We start from the raw sequence: 19,888 nt of genomic DNA, 5'->3' as shown, positions 1-19,888 counted from the left end.
TCTTTTGGCGTTAAGCCGTAGTAAACGTCGACAGCTTAAAGAAAATATGGCTTCAATTCACTATCGTATTCATCATGAAAAAATAACAACGGTGGTGGAAGGCTGAACTATCTTTCCATCATCAGTTTCATCTTGGGGAATTTCTTCACAATATTTTGATAAAATTCAATAACTGATTTGATAATGAGCTGAAGCTTCTCGAATTGATAATCGCTCTTTCTCTCTTCTCAGTCTGTACTTTTTATGATTTCTCAAATTCGTACCTCGAATAAATGATAATAACAAAAAAATTGACCAGTAAACCTATTACTGGGTGGGGGCTGCCGTATGTGGCAATCATTCCCCAAAAGATAGACAACTCCGAACAGACATCCATATTACGGTACAAAGACAAGTCGTAGTTTAACATGGTTATCAAAAATCGCGAGAAGTTCTTGACTTATTTACTCCAAAATTTCACACAATGCTCGAATGGACATTCGGACAGACACAGGCTGCCTATTTTCAGTGTATATCCATCCATGTAACATATAAAGGGGGAACGTTACCAAAAATCTAGAAAAGTTCTTGGCCATTTTATTTCAGTTTTTACACGATGTTCTATTGAACAACCAGATGGATATAAGACACATATTTTTAACGTATGTAACATATAAATAGATACATAATATTCAAAGGGGGAAAGTTATTACCAAAACTCTCAAAAAGTTGTTGACTAATTTACTTCAGATATGTACATTCGGCGGAAACAGGCTATATTCTTGTAATGCGTACAGTATATAATATATATCTAATATATATTGTTGCCAAAACTCTTGAAAAGTTCTTGATCGATTTACTTCATATTTTTACACGATACTCCAACGAACATTCAGAAGGACATAGCTTATACATTTTCAATATATGAAAATGTATGTAATACATAAAGGGGGAACGTTGTTGCCAAAATTCTCAAAATCTTCTTGACCGATTTGCTTTACATGTTTACACAATACTCTAACAAACATTATGACCTACGTACTCTACATGTTTTTTAAGCAACAATGTAGAAGTTTGCTGTTGAAATGGACTCCGAAGAAGAAAATTTTGTGCTGTCCTCCATTGTGAAAATGTGCGGTTTTGTTTTCTTTCTCACAGTCAGGGCGACTGTATATATTTTTAAAAAACTGTACATATGATACAACAATCGGTAATTATGTTTTATTTCTCGGAGTCGGTTTTTAAATAGAAAATAGAAAACTTATGTATGTGGCTTATCGGCTTATGATTACAACAGTGCTTGGGAATATGAATTTGCAATTAGAATCAAAGAGGCTCAACGTCAAAGAGAGGGGGGAAGAGGAGATGGACAGAGAGGGGTGAGAGGAGGAGATGGAGAGACGGGGACAGTAAGAGATAGACAAAGAAATGGCGAAGGAGGTGGTGGACAATGAACGAGGGAGAACGAGATAAGGATGTGCGAGTATATCCGATATCCATACATATTAAGCAGTTGCCACGCATTGCCGGGTTCACTAGTTTCAGATAAAAACCAAGCTGGAGAAACAGACCTTGCACTTCACCCCCATGTTGATACAGTAAGACATTGTGCAACTATTAAAAAATAATAGAAAATAATTAAATATAGTCTCAGTTAAATAAGGAGTGGATAACGATAGTTAATTACATCAATAAATGAACATTTAGATCTGTAAAAACACCAACAAAATCCAACACACTGTTGTCAGGAACATCATAAGCTGAATATTGTGATCCTGTCGTGGTTTAAGTTTACTCCGCTAGGAAGCAGCAGTGACTGAGATCCGAAACTTCTGACAACCTGTTCAGGTCTTCAACATGTATCCTTATTTTTAACCTGAGCCATGAGTTCATTAAAATTCCGTGATTTATATTTTTATTAAACTTTTATAACTATTTATTAAATCTATAACTGTAATGAAAGATTGTGTGATGTTCCCTACATCCGAATTGGTTTCCGGAGCATGCCAATTAGGTGCTCTGTTTTCTTTGTAACATGGCGACGAAGCTTGACTGAATGCACCGCTGCCATCATGGTGACGTCATTGCTAATCCTTATCATGGTAATGAGGGGGAAGTGATTATGTCAAGTTTCTCAGTCCTGTGCTTAGATTTTATGAATGAAAAGTTCCTGTTGGTGGTCAGTGAGTTTTTCTGGGTCAAAATAAGACAAAAATAGTAAATTTAGAAAGTTACTATGATTGACCAAAGTATTAGCAAATGTAGTATATATGTTATATTAGGAATCGAAAACGGTTTTTCATCCTAATAATGACGTGATGAATGCTGCACTTCACTACAAAGTGACACAGATACAGGACACTGTTTTTGAACATAGTCACCAAGTCTCTGCAAATAATGGTCAGAAGGTCCTACCAGTCGTTCAGTTCCTCGACGATAGAAATCCTCTCCTTAGCCACGGAACCATTTGAGAACGTTCTCATTGTCGCAAGATCTGTGACTGCTGCGGATCATTTCAAATGGTTCAAATGGCTCTGAGCACTATGGGACTTAACTTCTCTGGTCATCAGTCCCCTAGAACTTAGAACTACTTAAACCTAACTAACCTAAGGACATCACACACATCCATGCCCGAGGCAGGATTCGAACCTGCGACCGTAGCAGTCCCGCGGTTCCGGACTGCGCGTCTAGAACCACTAGACCACCGCGGCCGGCCGCGGATCATTTCCTCCATTTCCGGGGCGCTGTCGTCTTTTGTCGATGTCGATTGGCTTTCCTTCCCAGTCAGCCTCACCCTTCTATGCGGCCTTTGCCAAACTGTTGGCACCGTTTCAGTAGTACTGCTGGATACGACTTTGCATTTTCTCCATGCACCGCCAGAATTTCACCGTTAATCTGTATGCAGTTCAGACGTTTTGCCCACAATAATTGTAATGACCCGCCTACACCAACACTGGAGTACGTTTGCCGTCTTTCACCATTGTCCCCTCCCACTCCCCCCTCCCCCCCCCCCCCTCCCACACACATACGTTGTCATTCACCTTTTATCTGTACTCCAACAGAAGTGTGTCTGCAGCACGACCACATCACGGACTCTCTTCTTTTTGCCCAATGAACTTAGCGTGTGACTACATGCATAGCTTACTTTTTGACGTCCCTTGATATATGGTCCTTTCTCTATTTCTTATGAACTGTTTACTGTGAAACAAAGATATATTTTGCATTTAGTACACTGCACAAATGCAAAACCCTTACGTTCTGACAACTCACATCTGAAACGTCTTTTCTGGGTTTTATTCATCATGACAGGTAGATGCATGGCATGGAACATCTTTGCTGTTCGTGATATCACAGGCTTTGGTGTTTTGGGGCGTTTCCTCGTCGGAAATCCATTATCCTTGTCATCGCAGTCTTCCTCTTATGCTTCAGACCCTCTTTCCTCTCGTATTCTCTCTTATGAATGTGAAAGTACAAGTCGTTGCGGACTGTAGACATAGTGCTGCATCGAAAAAGTTGTATCACGTTATTAGTGTGAGGAAATTAATCGTCACTTATTCGATAGTTTAGGGTGTAACAGCATATTGTAGCATATTCTAAATATATTTCAGTTCAGAATTGTTAAACAGAAGCGGAATTCACTTTTATTTCTCGAAGGCATGCTAACTCTGCGCTAAACAGCTTTCTCCAATCAGATACTAAAACCTCCTGGGAGTGTGCAGAAACGAGAACAAGTGATTCACGGATAGCGCATGGTGTAAAGAGCACGTTACAATCAGGCACAGCAAGTTTAGTTAATTGCCTGAGATAGAAATTTGTCTGTCGCATATATGATACATAAGGACTGAAGAGGCTAAATAAGAAAATCAGAATTGTATTTATTTTCACGACTACGACATATTTGGAAAGTACGTTAGATATTTCATGAAACACTGAACTCAACAGAGTACTTTGCCTGTCATTCACTTGCGATACTCGCGCCTTTCTTATACCCGCAACATGAACTTCACGTTCGTTAAATTTTGTCAATTCCTCGCACGTACTCCCGACCGTGACCACACGCCATTCTCTATTCTGTTCCTCTCCAAATTCCTCCTGACGGCGACCTTCGGAAGTGCCACACTGGCGTCTCTTTAGAGCTATGGCTCCCCTTGCGTGTCACGCGCTGTGATGACAGTGATGACGTGTGATGCTCACAGTAGCAAAACAGGCATTCTTCACGTGACATTCTGACGAGCACAAAACTTTCCGGAATGATTTCTTTTTTCACTGTTCTATCATAACCGAATAACGACAACAAAGTGGCACTAAGTCCAGCGGTAGATTCGCTTACTAATTTACGTATTCTTATCTCTTCTTCTCATGTTTCTTCGGCTGTTTCTTTCCGCCGTCGACGTTACAAATCGATTCCGGTAGTGCTAGCGGCATTTGGTTGCCGGATGCCGTGCCTGACGTCACCACTCACGGGAAGAACCAGTCAGCGCCTAGTGTAGATTCGATGTTCAAGTGTGCGAACGTTTTCCAGATGTTGGCGTAGTGTGCAGCCGAGGCGTAACATGAGTACCAGCCCGATATTTACCTAAGCGAATATGGAAAACCGCCCGCAACCCCCATCCAGGCCGGCCGCGGTGGTCTCGCGGTTCTAGGCGCGCAGTCTGGAACCGCGCGACTGCTACGGTCGCAGGTTCGGATCCTCCCTCGGGCGTGGATGTGTGTGATGTCCTTAGGTTAGAAAGGTTTAAGTAGTTCTAAGTTCTAGGGGACTGATGGCCTCAGATGTTAAGTCCCATAGTGCTCAGAGCCAAATTAAACACTCCACTCATCGTTACTCCTGCGCATGCGCACGAACTGGGAAGGCCATGTTCTTTCAGATGAATGGCGCGTTGTGAGACCGGTTTCGCGGGGCTGCGGCCTCTGGTTGGGAGGCACAGCCGCGGCCGCCCAGCGCCACATAAACGGCAACACGGGGGTAGCGCACCGGCCCTCGGCCACGCATTACACGGGTGAGCCAAAGAAAGCAGCGGGACTGCGGGGCCGTATTTGCAGCCACTAAGGTTTTACCGGCGCAGCCCATTGGCCGACCGAGCTTAAAGCCGCGCCGGGCTCCTCGCAATTATCGATTTAATTTCTGCCGTCCTTAAGATCGTGACCTTATCTGCCAACTGCGCCTTGCTCGCGTTGTTTAGTGGGAGGACAATGAGCGAAGGTAATTAGAAACCCTTATCTTTATCCTCACCGCGCCGCTGCCGGCAATTAAGGCTCTTTTTATTGAGACTTCGTAAATCGCGGACGTGCAAACATAAAGGGCGGCAAATGGCCGCAAGCCGACCGCCCGTGTGGCCCAGCAGCAGGGAGCCCCCATTGTCCGGCCTCGAGAATCTGCGAATGGCGTCGCGCGTCGCGTGCAGGCTAGACAGCCTCATGTCCAGTTTTGCGGAGAAGTTGCGGAAACGCAAACTAGCTACCTCTAGAACGACTTCAATACTTGACTAAAAGTTCATCTCTGTAAACAGCGGGAAAACGAGCTCTTACGTTCTACAGATCTTAACTACATAACAACAACGAGGCACATTCTAATAATTTTCGGGTAGGCAGCCGGATCCCGCCGACATTCTGTTGCGATATTTCGGCCCAGAGACTTCCGGCCATCTTCAGGTGAGTAGACAACTAGTGAAGAGCCCAGGTTCATTCACGGCATTTATGCAGAATTTCGCGTATGAGAAATGTGGTGGCGGCTTTCGGCGAATGCGTCAGGTGATGACATGCATGTTAAGTCCCATAGTGCTCAGAGTCGTTTGAACCGTCAACAGACACAGAATGTACACCGACGAACCAAATAATCACGACGACTGGTCACAGCCAGACTGAATGCCGCCTGCTGGCGCTGCAGGTACGTGGCGCGGTGACAAAAACTGTACAGGCAGAGCAGAGGCGAGTGGGATACAGGGCACAAGCAGGATAAACCAGTGACACAAACGACACTGATGAACTGCAGATTGCTACAGACTGGCACCTGGGAACGAACAACATAAACGGCGAAAGTGGTTGGCTGTCCTCGTGCTACTGCTGTGAACGTCTATGGAATGTGGATGAAGAAAGGTGTTGGACAACAACACCTCATCACAAAATACGGAAGTCGGAAGCTTAAACTATCTGTAAAGCAGGATAGCAGTGGACAGAGAATCATCGACACTGGACCTTGGATCAATCGAAATTTGTCTCTTGCTGAGATGAATCATGTTTCTTTTTACAACAGTCATCCAGGCGAGCGACTGCTTGAAATACGGTATTTCGTTCCGGAGGTTAACTAACTCGCTGTTAAGAAAGTAGTCAGAAATGTTCCGCCTCATCATTCTGTAGCTACACCTACATATTCCAAAGGCCACTTCATGGTATGCGGCATGAGCTACTTCACGTGCCGCATTCATTTTCCGAGTTTCCTGTTCTGTTCGCGGACAGTGTGGAAAAAGTACGGTTGTCGTCAAGTCTCAGTATATGCTCACATTTGTGTGTCAAGACAACTTCGCGTGATGTGGATAGGTGGAAGCAATGTGTTGCTAGACTGATCTTCGAACGTAATCACTGATTTCGACTATTGTACAGGCTATAGCAGTATCATTCGCGAACAGCCTTAAAGAGCTTCCGACGGTATCCATAAGATCATTTTTATATATCTTTGACAGTAATGTCTGTACAACACGCCTTGAGGTAGTAGCGAAGATACTTTAAGAGTCGGCGATATCTCCTGTCGAGTCGTATCTGTTGGAAGTTCTAAATCAAATCATAAAGCTAATTTCTTATTTCGTAATCTACTATTTAGTTCAGATGACGACAGCATCTAACTGTGTCGATGGCCTGCTGGAAATTAAGGAATGCGGGTTTTTAACTTCGGCGCCGTTCTGTGCCGTCTCCCTTTAGTCCAGAGAGAACCGAGTAGCGTGGCAGTGTGAAGTCCACGCAAAGCTGTTTGAGACGCTCTGATTGTTCCGCAGGCTCTGAACAGCTCCTTAACGATTCATAATTTGCCCGAACTTGTGGAGAGAACGGTTTGCTCTTCCTCCGCAGGTGTGCAGTTTCGACGACGAACTTCTGTGTACCGTTATTCTTACGGTTGTAACTCATGTTTTAGCGCAGGAGCAGACAAGCTTATGGGCAGCTTGCTGTCCCCGTTTTGCGGACCTGGGGACGTCTTAAAATTTGTTGACCCAGTGACCATCCTCGTCAGTAATCCTGAAACTCAGAAGACACTTAAGTTCCAATGTCTCAAACCAACGTCCGATGGAATAACAAATTCGTTTTTTTTTTATTTAACGTTTATAGCAATGTAAATATAATTAGAAAGTACGGTTATGCTGCTTCAGTTTGTTGGTATTGTAATTTTCTTTACGTAGTTCACAGTGATAATTTTCAAGTTTTAAGTGTAAGTTTTATTGTGCCATACTTGAGTCTTAAGATTAGGTCTCACCCCATGAAGGGAGGAAATAAAAAAAAGTGCGAGGTCATCCTCATGGGTACTAAAAGAAATCCGGTAAATTTTGGGTATACAATAAAACGCACAAATCTAAGGGCTATCAATTCGACTAAATAACTAGGAATTACAATTACGAGCAACTTAAATTGGAAAGACCGGATAGATAATATTGTGGGGAAGGCGAATCAAAGACTGCGCTTTGTTGGCAGAACACTTAGAAGATGCGATAAACCCGCTAAAGAGACAGCCTAAATTACACTTGTCCGTTCTGCTAGAATATTGCTGCGGAGAGTGAGATCCTTACCAGGTAGGATTAACGGAGATCATCGAAAAAGTGCAAAGAAGGGCAGCTCGTTTCGTGTTATCGCGCAATAGGGGTGAGAGTGTCACTGATATGATACGTGAGTTGGGGTGTTAGTCACTGAAACAAAGGCGGTTTCTTTGCGGCGAGATCTATTTACAAAATTTCAGTCCCCAACTTTCTCTTCAGAATGCGAAAATATTTTGTTGACATCCACCTACGTAGGGAGAAATGATCATCATAATAAAATAAGAGAAATCAGAGCTCGGACGGAAAGATTTAGGTGTTCCTTTATCCCGCGCGCCATTCTAGAGTGGAATGGTAGAGAAGAAGTATGAAAATGGTTCGATGAACCCTCTGCCAACCACTTAAGCGTGAATTGCAGAGTAACCATGTAGATGTAGATGTAGGGGAGGATGTGACGTTTTTCGGTCAGTCGCGGCCCGCCGACTTTAAACCACCCGCTCTGCTGCTCCTCCAGTTAGGCGCCGCTCGCTAGTTCCTGGAGAAGTGGACTGCGGTGCACTGGAAAGTTGACAGTGTGTGTCTGACGAAAGCAGCAGCGACATGGCCGTGGACGGCTCTCTTGTTCTGGAGAGCTTCCTGGCCTGCACAGTGTACCCCATCCATCGATTATGATTTCCTACGCTGGTTATATAGAGTGACAAATAGTAGTCGTCATTCGCACAGTGGTGCTGCAATTAATTTTCCCCTTTCTCTTTAATACCTTCGTTTATGTTGATCTTTCAAGAGTCTTTCTGGCGATAGTTAATTTTATCGCCATCCTACGTTGTTACCAATTCTAAAATTTAGCAGTCATTATTGAAGCCCACCCATTCCAAGAGAGCCAGATATTGAGATATTAGTTTTTATGAAGCCAGTTTTAAATTGCTTGCATTTCTAAATTGTTAAAATTTTGTTAACACATATGATATTGTAATCAAATTTGGCTAATGGCCTACCAAATACGCTTGGTCACAATCGAACCCATCCCTCCACTCCCCATCTTCACTAGCTGGTCTTTTAAGTAGGCTCTACTGATAAATATTAATCGAACGAGCGAACATCTGTATTAATCACCATAATATTATTGCACCCGTGAATGAGGGTGCTTAGGTCGTTTTATCACTACTCTTCACGAGGACACGCTGAATTACTCGATAGTATATCCACAAGTGTCCTGAAAGGATACACAGTGCGATGAGTGTCCCTACATCACCACTCTACTTGTTTACTGTAACGTCATCGCATGTTTCTGGAGACATAGTGCTATAATATAGTGCTCCTGTAGTACTGTCTGTACCGCGTCACTTACCCGCCAACACAACCAGGCGGCATCCAGTTTCGCGGTGCGCAGTGGTAACAATACTTGGGATCATACACAGTCGCAGAAAGACTTCTCACAAGCTCAGAATTTATTACGCAATACTCATGCGGAATAACATTGACCGTCTAAGAGTGGTAGTGACGGTTTGCGAAATGTTTTGGCGGAGACTGCAGAGCTTTAAAAATAGTGGTGCTTGTTCAAAATGACGCGCAATATAGTGTAACTTTTAACGGTAGTATTGCGCAATAAACGTCAGTGGCTGCGTAGATAGTGAAAAATTCAATTCGCTTCGAACGAATTTCTGAATTTCTGCAAAGAACTTAAAAAAGTAAATGACAAAAGATCGGGGAATGTGCTGGAGAATGTAAACTAAAGCATCATGCGGTACTTGAGAAATAAAATCCCTTATTCTTTAGGAAACATCAGGCACCTCGTTGGCCGAGGCCGCCCGGTTAGCCGTGCGGTCTAACGCGCTGCTTTCCGGACGGGTAGGCGTGCCGGTCCCGGCACGAATCCGCCCGGCGGATTAGTGTCGACGTCCGGTGTGCCAGCCAGTCTATGGATGGTTTTTAAGGCGGTTTTCCATCTGCCTCGGCGAATGCGGGCTGGTCCCCCTTATTCCGCCTCAGTTACACTACGTCGGCGATTGCTGTGCACTTTCCCCACGTACGCGTACACCATAATTTACTCTACCACGGGGCTACACTCGTCTGGTGTGAGACGTTCCCAGAGGGGTCCACTGGGGGCCGAACCGCACAGTAACCCTGGGTTCGGTGTGGGGTGGCAGTGGTGTTAGTGGACTGCTGTAGCCTGTCGTGGGAGGTTGTGTACCGCTGAGGCTATAGTGAGGACGAAGCCTGTCCGTCGTTTCTAGGTCCGCAGTTCGATACAATACAATACCTCGTTGCTCACGATAGCAGAGGAGACCGAAGTAAGTAGACACTTTATTTTGCTTGTAGCAGTTGGAGGGTGCTATGTGCGTGATGATTTGGAGCTGATTGCTAATATCTTCAAGGATATAAACTAGAAGGCTACAACTTAATGCATGCGAAGGTGTCGAACAGAAACAACGATTAAACTCATTATCCATATGTATTCATAAACACAGTTATGAGATTAACATATTAATGAATAACCAGAACGTGTGATAATTAATTCTATCCAACTTTATGTAAAGGTTAAATGGTAAAGGACATCACGCACATCCATGCCCGAGGCAGGATTCGAACCTGCGACCGTAGCAGTCGCGCGGTTCCAGACTGAAGCGCCTAGAACCGCTCGGCCACCGCGACCGGCCACTGACTGGAAGATTGTGATTTAAAATCCAGACAACCATTCATTCATCAACAGTGCGAACAGTTGAGACAGGAGATCGTCCTGGATTCCCCAAGTGTAAAATCAACTTAACTACTCTGCCACCTGGCGCCATTTGTGCTCGTCGTAATTAAGACTCTCACACGCCAACCGCGCAGTGCAGACGTGCAGGCCTCTTCGGGAAGATGGAATCGTCAGCACCTTAGCAGGACTCCAAGTTGCGGCACCCTCGCTACGCCAAGTTGATCCGGACACTTTAGCGCCCTCCCCGCAAATGATTCTCCTTGGAGACACTTCGCCTCCAACCGACCAGCGGTGCTCGTGCGACGCTTACTTACGCCCTACTGTCTGGGGCGGCACCAGACCTCTCTTCGCAGGTCATCGGGGATCACTCATAAGCAGGACTCATCACTGAAGACCATTCTACTGCAATGAGATTCAAGGTCGAAGACGTGTCTGAAGCCGCCCCAGACAGCGTGGGATGCCATCATGACTACAGCCCGCCATACGGCCCGATGAAGAGGAGTGATGATCTGTTGTGCTATTTCATTTCGTAGCATTCATTTGCTTGTCATCCCCCGCACCCTTACACCGCAGCGGTATGTCGACGATATTCTACGCCCAATTTTGTTGCGCTTCATGGTAAGCCAACCTAGGCTTACATTCAGCCAGATAATGCCTGCCCGTACAAGGCGAGAGTTTTTACTGGTTGTCTTTGTGCTTGCCAAACCCTGCATTGGCTAGCGAGATCACCGAATCTCTTACGAATTGACTACGTTTGGAGCATTAGGGGCAGTGCGCTCCAACGATCTCGGGGATTTGACGATTTAACACGCCAATTGGCCAGTATTTGACGCTATATGCCTCGGGAGGCATCCAACAATTCTATCAATCAATGCCAAGCCGAATAACTGCTTGTTTGTGTGCATATGTACATCACGTCCACCGATTTCCATCCCATTCGGATAATTCCTTCACGGTGCACCGTTTGTGTGTGTATGTGGAAGGGGGGGGGGGTGTATTTGTCAAACGTAGTCTTCCAGCGTACGTAATCTGTCACCTGCAACGATTTCAGTCTGTCGTGTGATATTTGGTTTGCAAGTGCAGACGTACTGTTTTGACAGCCTCGAGCATGATCACCAGCACATTCCTTTAAAACACTGATAACCGTCATCGTTTTTCTCTTTCAACCGCTAGCCATTGCACTAAAACATGAACGCAGTTTCGTTTTGCTAAAGCGGTAGTCGCTTTAGAAAATCTGTAGATAAAAAGTAGCCATTAATAACGGTACTGGACATTATTAAACCTTTTGTGTTATATCTTTTTTGGAAAATCTTGTGTCGATGTCTTGAATTGTCTTTGAGATATTATGGGGGATCAAATTACGTGATAGTATACTTCGAGTGAAAGGCAAATTTGTCAGATACATGTTTTGGGAAACCCGGCGAAAATTTCGAAGTGGTTCTTATTTATTCTTGTGACTTAATTTGTTAGATTTTAATTAAACCTTTAGCGAAACTGCAGGAGTCAATGAATCACCCGAACTCATCGGACAATCATTAACATTCTTTTGGAAGCAAGGACAAAGCAAGTTACATTGACAAACACAACTGCATCCATAACGACATTCCCCATCAAATCGATGTTGTACACCCTGCTACTCAATTCGTGTTGGCTCCAGCTAGTACAACGTCATCCTTGACAGCCTCTTCCTGGTCTATGATTTTGGAAAATTTCCTCGTAATTATACTGTTTTTCATGATTCAGTAACATGGACGACTGTGTTGAGTCTGCGTGTCAAGTATTTTACTTCATTGGCAACTTTCTGCGTGCACATACTTAAATACTTCTTTCTTCTTCCTTTTCCTGACCTACCGTATAAGCTGTATCTTCACGGGGTCAGCACGTTAATCGGATTCGGCAATGTTAGTGGCGGAGGATGGGCCGATGCCATTCCCGTCGCTACCCTTTCCCTCCGAGACGGAATGCATGCACCCCATCAGTCTGCATCTAGTGTTATCCCAGCGCTTTCGAAGTGTTTACGAATCGTGTAACTGAGACAGGGCGAGGGTACGTGCCCAGTATTCACCTAGTCGGATGTGGGAAAACGCCTGAAAACCACATCCAGACTGGCCGGCACACTGTTCCTCGTCGTAAATCCGTCGTGAGGATTCTATCCGGATCCTGGCGCGCCTCCCAGAGTCCCGAAATCAGCACGCTAAAGCACACATTTATCCGTGCAGTTTTCTCGTACCTAAATACAATGCTAGAAAAGAAGTGCCTTCATGAACGCATTCACAAACATTAATAGTTTACGAAATGAATAAATTTAAGGCTAATATAAATCTGCCACGCCGCTGAGCTGAGTGGGCTCACATATGTCGATGCGTCGGTGAGAATGTGTGCAGTAAATGGAGTGAGACGTAATTTCTTCCACTCCCTGCACACGTTTTACCGACACTCGAGAAAACGGCACCTCAAAGTTTATAGACGCATTGTACTTCCTTTAATCCGCTCGTAAATTCGTTTTATTTGCACTAATCTTCTAAAATGTCCTCGTAAACTAAACAGGATAATGTGCACAACGGATCTTATATTTTTGCTTTCCAATTATTCCGTAGACGAATTTTATTGCGGTTAATGAAGTACGTTTGCTGCTTGAAAACAATTCTGCGAGTAGATAGGAAACTAATGTCGGTTGTCTCTTGAGAAGTACCTTTATTAATCCTTTCTTTCCTACCTCCCATTTCTTCTCCCCCCACCCCCACCCCCTACCACCACTGTCCCACCCACTGCCCAACAACATCTTTTCCACCGTGACCTACATGTTCTTCCTCCGTTACACACGTGAGGCCTGTAGAGGCAAATACCAAAATTTTCTTACTCTTCAATCCTATGGAAAACGACCAGAAAATAATAATGGATATTGACTTACATAGTGCTTTTGTTAGTTATTTAGTTGCTTTTTATTCATCCGTAGTTTATATTGCAATGATATGAAACATGTCAGTTTAATACAACAATGAAACACAATTAGAAGTTAATTAGCGTATAATTTCCAGTATCACTGCCTAAAACATTTATTGATTATTTCGGAAGATTTCCATTTTTGTGTACCTGAGCATACAAAGTTCGAGAATTATAATGTGCTATAGTTCTATAGGAATTTTAGACTTATTTTTTTATAAGTGAAGAATTTTGTGAGTTATTGAGGTATAACTGCAATTGCAGTTATAATTTTCATCATCGCGAATTACACAAACAGCTATATTGTAATTAATTTTTATATTTCTAAATTATGTAAGCACAAGGGAGACTTACGTCTACGCTGTCCTGACGCACACATAACATCTTGTGTGACTGTATCTGGTGACTGTTCTCGTTATGTTTCACGTGAAATTCTAAAATATAGATTTCACGTCGAGTTTATGCTGTTTTATACATTGTGGTGTAATAGTTTGGTATAATATTGTAGTATTTCCTGTGATTTTTGCCAGTTCACATCATAGTTGTTTTATATTTACATAGTAATAGACCATAGACCATAGATCTCGCGGGCACTATTCTCTGCTGTGTTGACGTTGGGAACCAACATCTAAGTCATGTGACTTGGGGCAGCAAGCTAAATTCGTTGCAGCAAGCATAATCTCTGTCATTGAGAAGTGGGGCTGACGGTTTTTCTCATTTATAACTGAAATCAAGCATACATTTTAGCAATATAATAACTTCTATTGCTACTATACGCCGTGTAATAGTACAGATAACTTAGTTTTTCCGAAATTCCTAATATCAGTGCGATGGTTATCGTTATTACACGAGACCATTTCAAAAGTATTGACAGTTCTTTTCACAAAACGCAGAATTACAGTTATCTGGTGAATGCCTGTTTTCGAGCTGTCAGTCTTAATTCAGTGCTTTAACAGGACTAAAAGACGAACTATCGGTCTGGCAGGCAGCATTAATTCTCTGGCGATTCCTCAACAATATGTTTGAAATGTTTCATTACGGTTTTATAAAAAATGAAATCCATTTGTATCCATAACTTCCGTTTTTCCCATAATAATGGTATATATTTTATGACTTCAGCTTAATCTACCACAGATACCAAAACAATGGACATATATTAGAAAGTATTGTAGAGAATTCCTGTAATGACTTGGACATTAACGGTCTGTCACTTTTAAAACGTTAGTCTTTCATCTAGTTTTATATCTAAAGATCAACATACATTCTAACTTTCAGCTCATGGAAATATCTCTGCAAGTATTTTAAAGTAGTTCTCTTCAACAACTGAGATTTTCCTTTGTTTACGTAATCATCAGGATACAAAACAAGTCTTATCAGACCATATAAGAAGGTCATTCGATCTGCTTCTAGTTAAAAACGCAACATTTGATCTGTAACAGAAATGTCATAAGCTTTGCACTATAAATGCGTAATGACATACTCGGCTTCGTCCCCTGAGTCACGTGACTTAGATGTTGGTTTCAGTAAAATGACATCGTGCACAATCTATGTTATCTGGGGCCTATGTAACAGCCAATGGTCCAAGGTGAATATATCTTTAGGTACGTCAAGTATGTGTATCCTATCTTTGGTTCTCAACTTATGTCAACGTTGTTCTAACGTACAAATAACATCTGGTGTGACTGTTCATGCTACATTTCAAGTGAAATTCGAGAAATTTCGGTGTTACATTGATTTTGTGCTGTTAACTTTCATAAAACAGGGAGTGACATTTTAGTGCAAAATCCTAAAAAATTAGCGTAATCTATGTTAGTTGACAGCACAGATGCTTTACATATATGTTAAGAAAAAACTTTGGACAGATATGACGACGTCTTTAAGCATCCCTGGCATATGCATCCACTCTTTCGTTCTCAACCTTTATCGATTAAGTCGATAAAGTTATCTAAATTTTTTATTTTGAATAGGTACGTTCACCCAGTTAGAGAAAACAAGACACACACAGCGTATTTAGGTAACATTTCCAACAAAATTAGCGCATTTTTCAAAAATACCATAATTAAATTCGCTTTTTGCACTAACAACAATTTAAGAACAAAACTACACTATGCAGCCACCAGAAATTCCCGCTACTCAGAACCAGGAATTTACAAAATAACATGCGGTAACTGCAATAACTTCTACGTCTGTCAGACATAAAATAATTTCATCACACGATTCCGGCAATACGTGGGATTCAGTGAAAACAACTAATTAAGTTTCTATCTACATCTAAGAAACGAAAGCCACTCAGCACAAAACATCAAAACCGATTTAACAATACTACATAAAACACCAAATGGGTTAGAAATGAATATTTTGGAAGAACTTGAGATATATATTCACACAAAAAATATCCAAAGGAGATTCTTAATGAACACACCGATTACAAACACAAAAATTATGTTTATAACTTTATTTACTTAATCTGTAGAACTTGAGCATGAAATCGTGGATACATAATCCAGAGATGCCTAAAGACATCGTCATCTGTGATAGAAGTTTGTTCTTACGTATATGTAAGGAATCAGTGCTGTCAACTGTCATAAATTACGCTAAATATTTACGATTTTACTCTAAAATGTCACGCTCTTCAGAATGAAACAGAGTAAAATCAACTTGACACCGAAATTTCCTGAATTTCACACGAAATGTAGCAAGAACAGTCACGCCAGATATTATTTCTACGTTAGAACAAAGCTGACATAAGGTGAGAACCAAAGCTAGGATACACATACGTGACATACTTAAAGATATAATCTCCTCTGACCATAGTCTCTTACTATGTAAATATAAAACAACCATGGTGTGGACTGTCAAAAATTACAGGAAGTATTACAATATTATATCAAACTTTTTCGCCACACTGTATAAACCAGCACAAAATCGACGAGAAATTTATATTTTAGGACTTCACGTGAAACATAACGAGAACAGTCACCAGATACAGTCACACAAGATGTTAGGTGTCCGTCAGGACAGCGTAGACGTAAGCCTCCCTTGTGCTTACATAATTTAGAAGAATAAAAATTAATTACAGTATAGCTGTTTGTGTCGTTCGCGATAGTCAAATTAATGACTGCAGTTTCAGTTATACCTCAATAATTGACGAAATTCTTCACTTATGAAAAGTTAAGTCTAAAATTCCTACAGATATATAGCATATTTTAAATCTCAAATTTTGGATATGCAGGCACTTGAAAATAGAAGTCTTCCGTCTAAAATTCCTACAGACATAGCCTATAGCATGTTTTAAATCTCAAACTTTGGACATGCAGGCACTTGAAAATGGAAATCTTCCGAAACAGCTCAATAAATGTTTTAAGCAGTGATACTGGAAACTTGTTTACAATAGCGTATAATTATTAGAGATATACTGAATTCCAAAACTTATTTTGCAATACATATTCACTTACTGCGCCCCCACTCGTAGCGAACGAAACAATTCTTGTTTTAACAGAATATATTATCGACGACATTCATGCACTAAACGTAGCAACAATAAAGACTTCATTCAACTTCATACGAAATTACTCGTTTTTCCCTTCTATTGATAGCATGTAATGAAATTTATTTGGGACTCACGAGTGGAGAGAGTAATTCCTGGGTGTATATCCTCAATGGACTAGCATCGGGCTTCTGACACTTTTCTGACTGGTGTGGTGCGATCCATCTCACCCTCTCCTACAGCAGTCTCTTCATCTGGAGTAGCACACCCAGTCACCTGAATTACTTGTTGGCTATATGTCAGTCTCTGTTTGTTTTTTTTTTTAAGTTAAAAAAGGTATTTGAAATTTCAGTTTCTAGCAGATTACTTCTGATTGGTATAGTTTGCCTGTATTTAACGAGCTACAGTCGTTTAGATCACATTGGACATTTATGATAGGACATGTGACAAGTAACAAGACACTCTAGTTTGGCCGAAATTATTGCTATACTGTAGCAACTACTTTACAGGAAAATAGATTTACTTCTAATTAATAACTGTTTAGGACCATAATGTGATGCTTAGTTTCTGTAGCTTCAGTATTAAAGTATATGAATTACTGTAAGTTAAATCCTATACTGAACAGCCTCATTATTGGAGGGATTATTTCATCTCGAATGCTAAGGCAGGATTTCTTAAATTGCAAGGCTATCTTAGTCTTGCAACACAACCAGGCGGCATCCAGTTTCGCGGTGGGCAGTGGTCGCAATATTTTGGATCATACACAGTCGCAGAAGGACTTCTCACAAGCTCAGAATTTATTACGCAATACCCATGCGTAATAATATTGACCGTCCGAGAGCGGTATTGACGGTTTGCGAAATGTTTTGGCGGGGACTACAGAGCATTAAAAATAGTGGTGCTCGCTCAATATCACGCGAATATAGTGTACCTTTTAACGGTAGTATTGCGCAATAAACGTCAGTGGCTGCCTAGATAGTGAAAAATTCAATTCGTTCCGAACGAATTTCTGCAAAGAACTTAAAAAAGTAAATGACAAAAGATCGGGAAATGTGCTGGAGAATGTACACTAAAGCACCACGCGGTACCTGAGAAATCAAATCCCTTGTCCTTTAAGAAACATCAGGTATACATTGGTCGAGCTCGCCCTGTTAGCCGTGCGGTCTAACGCACTGCTTTCCGGGCGGGAAGGCGTGCCGGTCCCCGGCACGAATCCGCCCGGCGGATTAGTGTCGAGGTCCAATGTGCCGGCCAGTCCTTGGATGATTTTTAAGGCGGTTTTCCATCTGCCTCGGCGAATGCGGGCTGGTTCTACTTATTCTGCCTCAGTTACACCATGTCGGCGATTGCTGCGCAAACACTTTCTCCACGTACGCGTACACCATAAATTACTCTTCCAGGCAAACATAGGGGTCACACTCGTCTGGTGTGAGACGTTCCCAGAGGGGTCCACCGGAGGCCGAACCGCACAATAACCCTGGGTTCGGTGTGGAGCGGTGGTGGGATGAGTGGACTGCTGTACCCTGTCGTGGGGTTGTGTACCATTGAGGCTATGGCAGGGACAAAGTCTCTCCGTCGTTTCTAGGTCCCCAGTTCCATATAATACAATGACGAAATTTGTGTAGAGAGACTGATCTGATGACCTCACTGCTCCGAACTGTGTGCATCAGCGGAAAGCATGACTTCGACTTACCTAACAGCCATAAATATTACGAAAGGCATTAGAAGAGTGTGTAGCAAAGTACGGCAAGTGCATTTCTCATTTAAGCAGAGCCAATAAATGGGAATAGGTGCCATGGGGCAAACCAGTACGGTTGCAAATATATAGCGCCACGTCAGACAAAGGAAACCTTTCAGTACCATGAAAAATGAATCGCAGATTCTCTTAGGAAAATGTTCTAATGTTCAAAACAGTTAGAAACAGAGTAGAGAACCCTATGTGAGGAATTGCAATTCGTGTCAAGGCGTGTACAAAATCGTCACTTCTGTATTTATTTGACAAGACCAAAAAATAATACAGTGAACGCATTCTTTCTACTTTTAGTGGAGAAAAAGAGAGAGAGAGAGAGAGAGAGAGAGAGAGAGAGAGAGAGTGGGGGGGGGTTGAATGTTACCGGTGCTCTTCGATGTGTAAATCAAAATTGTTGTTGCTGTTGTGGTCATCAGTCCTGAGACTGGTTTGATGCAGTTCTCCATGCAAATTAGATTTCTCCATCTAACTGAGCTCATGTTTACGAACTGATCACAAAGGAATGCTAACTTTCATTGCCATTTGAACAAATACGTGACAAGAGGATTTACTTCTCATATATATGAATTGAAAGCAACACGATATGCAAGAAACGAAAAGTGATACACGTGTGATATGCACAACTGATCCAAGTGCATGTTGAAATCTCACTCAACATATGAGGCAAACCTGGATCGTCGTCCATACAACATGAAAACTAGAGTCAGAGTGTCTTCCTGTTGCAACCACGTTATCTCAGATCAAAGTCGCTGGGCCCCATGCGGCGTATCACGATAAACGACTCAGAGATACAGGTAATTATGGCAGTCAGCCAGACATAGCAGCCTGTTGGACTTTTGTCTGGCGGCATCTTCACTTACGGAGCAAGTGGCGCAGAAAGAGTAGACGTGATTCGGAGTGAAGCTGTAAAGCGTCTAAACCGTGTGCTTGATCTCTTTTCATCCCGCAATACTTTCCTGTGCAAATTGGCTACCTTTTTGATACGCAGATTAGAGCCAGTTTGATATGCAAATTAATAACATCACAATCAAGTCCAATCGAAGTTGCGGAAATTGCGTAAATTCTTACGTATTTATATTTTTCAGTATTATGACAGTGATTGTGAAGTCGATTTATTTCCACTTTTTCATTTCCACTTCTGCAGATACTTTATGGATGTGTACTGGGTGCGACTTAAAACGAACTCGGCGAACTGTGCACGTCACAAAGCAGACAGGACTTTCCAACGTAAGGACTGTCTAACTTTATGGTGTGCTTGGGAGGAGGGGAAAGCATCTGGACGTAGGTTGGAGAAA

This window comes from Schistocerca serialis, chromosome 2, assembly GCF_023864345.2.
Source record: "Schistocerca serialis cubense isolate TAMUIC-IGC-003099 chromosome 2, iqSchSeri2.2, whole genome shotgun sequence".
In the NCBI taxonomy this organism is placed as follows: Eukaryota; Metazoa; Arthropoda; class Insecta; order Orthoptera; family Acrididae; genus Schistocerca; species Schistocerca serialis.
This window is presented reverse-complemented; position numbering follows the sequence as displayed.